This window comes from Pinus tabuliformis, chromosome J (assembly GCF_031772625.1).
Source record: "Pinus tabuliformis cultivar Carrire ecotype Pingquan chromosome J, CPIR1, whole genome shotgun sequence".
NCBI lineage: Eukaryota > Viridiplantae > Streptophyta > Pinopsida > Pinales > Pinaceae > Pinus > Pinus tabuliformis.
In genome coordinates, this window is record NC_142295.1 from 1,598,286,861 (window position 1) to 1,598,292,224 (window position 5,364).

The window sequence follows — 5,364 nt, forward strand, 5'->3', positions numbered from 1 at the left end:
AATTGATTTCCACTAGAGATATCTCCAAATTACCTATGATGAGATATGACATGTTTGCAAAAACTACTCAAGAGTTGCTACTAAAAAGAATAAAAGCATAAAAGAGTTATTGCACAAAACTCCAAAGCTATTGTTGGATTAATATGTAAGTTTTAAACTTTTATAGTATAATAATGAAGACACATTCTTGGAAAATAGAAAGGAAGTGACAAAATTCAAACACAATACTCAAATATTTACCCTAGAAACCCTTAACTAGGAAAGCCAAAAGACTTTAGAGCTACACCTATGACTTTAATTGTATTAACTTCACCATTTACTATATAATGTATAGGATTCCAAAGCATCCAAAATCTTAATATGTTAACTTTAATATCACAATCATAATTCCTTCACAAAAATTAGATTACAATGGGACAACAACCATTGGATGAAAAACCCCGAAAAAAAATCAAGAAAAGATAAAAATAACCCCCAAAAAAAGTGAAAATGGGGGGACTAGTTGACCACCACCCATCCCCCGATACAAACTAACAATGCATGGGGTTAGCCATGCAAAAGATATAACACATTCCCAACATTCTCCCACTCTTTATTTTATTTTCCTATTGGTTTGGTGGGGGGAGGTTACATGATCAACAATTCATGGAAATAATGCCCATTAGTTCTCTACACCAAGTGATCCTCTCAATACTAAAAAGAAATAAATGAGATTGTTGCTACACCCCAAATGATCTACAACATACATTACATTTCTTGACCAAAGTCAACACCATTATAAGCCCAATTGTGTGTAATTTGTTTCCCTATAATTCCATGTGGGATGATATGTACAAGTGTTGGCTATGTGGTATCCCAGATCCCCAATTTAGACTGGGCATCCCCTATACTTTTAGTTCATGTCTTCATTTCCTCTAGTCCTATGGTACTTATGTACGAACTAACCCCCAGTGGGTGTTAACTCCCTACCTTGATGGACATTTATTATTCATGGTAGGATTCGAGGGTCTTAGAGGTGGATATACTTAGACACATTATCTAAGAGAACTCTTATTTACTCATGATTGTTGCTATATAAAGGTGATTACACTATGTAAGGGTGGATTATACTTGATGCTTCATGACTTCTTCGAATGATGAAGGCTCATTTTGAATGATAGTGCTCATGGCGGTCAAATATCCTTGATACCTATTCGGCGTCTTGCTTTCACGGAAAGCCCCCCTTGGTGCAATGTGTCTCTCGGCATCTTCAAGAGTCTCCCTAAGCCATGAGGGTCTCCTTTTGGAGGAGGAGGATCAATAGGATCCATAGGTTCATCAACATCAAGCATCGTTTCGTCTTCTTTTGCACCCTGATTTCTAGTGTCAGCTTCTTTGTCCTTCCTTAGGATAGGAAGGTTGTTGATCTTCCTGAAGGCCACATCTTCGTCGAAGGTGACATCATGACTTATCTCAACTTCCTTTTGACCAGCCACATAAATTCTATATCCCTTAGAATTTTCACTATAGCCCACAAAGATTCCTTTCTTCCCAGATGCACCCAATTTGCTTCTTTTCTCTTTTGACACATGAAAATATACAAGACTTCCAAAAATTCTAAAATGAGAGATATCGGGTTTCTTACCAGATATGTCGGAGTGGATCAATTGGAATATATCCGTGGTCTTGCTATTACTTGAGGGGAATGGTCCCCTTGTAAGTATTCCTTCAGCACATCCCGATCATACACCTTCATGCTTTACTTTGAACTCAGGCGTACTTGTCACCATTTGTCTCACATCGGGTAGGGCCTTATAATGAAGATGGGAAAACCTTCGATGCCATAGTTCAAATTGTAGAGATGTGTCACAAGACATAGCTCCCAATGGACTTCCTCCAACTTGATACAAAGTGTCAACCCTAAACCCAAAAGTAAAAGCATCTTTAAAATTTCTTTTCCAAACACGTACCTTTTCATCAATGAATGCCACCTTGAATCCTTTGTCCTCCATGGCTGAAATGGACACCAGGTTCTTCTTGAGATCGGGTACATATAGTACTTCTTGCAAATGAATAGTGTTACCTTGATTCAATTGAAGGGTAGCATTCCCTACTCCCTTGACGGGATAGGTGGCATCGTCTCCAAGGATGATCTCCAAGTTTGTCTCCTTTTCTATTAGATTAGAGAGGGTTTCTTTGTATCCGGTGAAGTGCCTTGAGGCACCACTATCAATCAGTCAATTTCCCAAAGTGTCCGAAGGAGAGGCAGTGGAGAGGGTCGATATAAGATAGTACTATTGTCGACCATTTCCTTGATGTCCCGCATTCCTTTTTCCTTTGCCATTGGACCTACCATTCCTTTAAGCGTTGTTGTTGAAGTTGCCCCTGGAATGATTGTGATCATCATCATGTGATGTGTCCCTTCCATTTGGATACTCCCTTGCATAGTGGCCAAACTTATTGCAAACAAAGCACCTGTCCTTCCTTCCTCCCTTAGATCCAGGGTTTCCATGGAAATGACCTTTAGACCCTGCATTATTTCTCCTTTTGGCATGAGTGGAGAATGCAGTGGGGTTGCTTCTATTAGAAGGCATTTCTTGCTCCACCATTCTTGTTTCTTCTTGAATGCATCTCGACATCAATTCTTCAAACCTTGGAATTTGATCATTGTTGAGGACGGTGGTTCTAAATACATACCACTCAGGTGGGAGTCCTCCAAGGGTGGTGAGAGTAAGTTCCCTGTCAGGAATGACTTCTCCAATCGAGAGTAGATCATTCTTGATCTCAGTAATCCTCAAGAAATAGGATTAAATATCCTTGTCCTTGCCCTTCTTAATATCCTTCAACTTATTCTTGAGAAATAGAATTTGATTAGCATTACTAACCTTGAACACGCTGACCAACCTGCCGTAGCTCTCCTTGGAGGTCTTCAATTCGGAGATGTAGGCCACCAGATGCTTGTCAATGGAATCCCTGATAATCTTCTTTGCTTTGACTTCAGCGCTATCGTACTTGGTCTTCACAGCAGCCGGTGCATTTGAAGGAGGTTCAAAGATTTTACCCTGCACATAGTCTATCACTTCTTTTTCTTCCAAGGTCAAATCAAGAGACACCCTCCATCCATGATAGACAGATTTATCATGAAGTTTGTCTTCAGCTGGGAAGTAGGATGAGGAACCCATTGAACTTTTTTTTCCTTGTCCAACTGTCTTTGGTGATTTCTCTTTCACTCTTGCTTGGGCTTTGTCTTCACCTCAACTCTGATACTATGTTAATTTTAGGCAACAACGGTATGTTCTATGCTTTAGAACAATTTTACTTCAATTTCGGCCTCATTAGATAAACAATTCAAACCCACTCTATAAAGTAGATCACTCCACCCTAGAGCTGTCAATGTGAGTGTTGTGGGCCATTTACCTCTAGCCAAATCACCATGGCGCTGTGGGTAAATCATAGTTTTAAAATTCGGCCGATTCGAAACGGAAACGGCCAAGTTGATCCGTTTCATTGCCCAGAAATGTGACTCGATGGAGGAAACGGTTCAGTAGGCCGAGTCAGCCATGACTCGGCCGAGTCATTCAATGACTCGGCCGAGTCATGGCTAACTCGGCAAACTCGGCCGTTTCCGTATTGACTCGGCCGAGTCATAACCAGTGGCCTGTAACCCCATCAAAATAGTGATTTGACATTTTTTAATGAAATTGGTGTTTGCTGATTGGTTTGGACTCCAATGTGTTTTATGAATTAGTTAAATGTTATTTGGGGTCCATTTCCCCCTCCCAAACCCTATTTAACACACTCAAATGCTCTCTACTATTGATATGCTATTCAAATTTCATGGTAATGTTAAATTCTTAAAGTAAAAGTGACATTCTCCTTAATCTTCATTTTCATCCTTTTACTTAAATTTTTAACATTACCATGAAATGACTCAGGATGTTTGAGAGTGGTTTCGGCCTCATTGGATTTCATATGGAGAAAGTAGAATTTTAGATTTCATTCAAAATCCAGCAGACTTATCAGTTTTTCAGGATTTCAGGATTGGAGGATTGCAATGTTTCCATTGAATTTTGTCATGTATTAGGGTATGGAACTCGTATTTAATCAAGAGCACCAATCCCTCTATGTACCTTGAGGTTAGTGACATTAGTTGTCGAACTCCTCTGGGATTCGCTCCCAAATCAGGAGCTTTTGAAAATATCACTCCCGCTCCCGTTTTCGCTCTCGCTCCCCACTTTCGCTCCTGCTCCCAACTTCCAAGTAACACTGAGCCAGATGATGTTGGAAACTCTAGCAGTAGCCAGTAGTACTGGTCACAGACTTTTGTTGTAAAGGCCATTTATAGCCTCCTTGGTTATGTGTTTTTGTTTTGATCTCTATATCATCATCGTGTATGTATTGGACAATGCATTGGGTGCCATTTTGATATAATGGATATATTCATGAGCCTACTTTGATCATATGTTGTCTTCTATCTATATTCTAATGCTGTGTGTTTGGAAACATGAATGAAAATCTTTAAAATTATGTGTTTTTATAAAAAATAAATATTTAATGTATTTTTTACAACGACCGAGTCATTGAAATCGAGCCGGCCGAGTCGATACCGAGTCGGAGTCGGAGTCGGAGTCGACCCTCGGCCGAGTCGGACTCAATCTCCGAGTCGGAGTCGACCCTCGGCCGAATCAATCTCCCCTAGTCAAATCAACATGACTCCATGGGAGATGTCAGCCCTTGAGCCATTCACCCCTGGCCAAATCAGCATGCCTATTTTGGGTGAATGTATCCCTCACCCACTAGTCAAATCAGTATGACCCCATGGGAGAATGTATGCCTGATGCTGCGAAAACATCAACAATTTATTGTCTGCTGCACTTTGAAGAAAGAATTGAAAACTGTTGTAAGACGCATGAAATTATTTCTACCTACTCCAATTTACCATGCCGCAACTGATTTGTTTTTTTTTTTATGTTTATTTGTTTTGAGCTAGTGATACTCGGCAAAAAAAACATTCAGCACTTATTACCTGCACATGTTGTCACTCAATATTAAGATGTTTTCATTGGCTTACCCCATCCTAGTGACCTGGGCCATGTTTCAAAACCCCTGTTCTAAAATAAAACCCAAGTTACTTCACCCTTACTTACAATGAAGAAAGGGCAGGCACTACATGCACAAGCATTGGCTCACATCCAGCCTAAAATATCAGTCTGTCTAGAATGGCCCCAAAGCTACCCTACTCAAAACTTGTTGATGCCCAGTGAGGATTGAAAACAGAATCAAAGACTCACTCACAACATTGGTGCTTCGAACGGCAGGCTTTCCACTACTTTCAAGGTTTTTAAATTAATGTTGTATTTATTTACTGCAGGATTGACAACACAA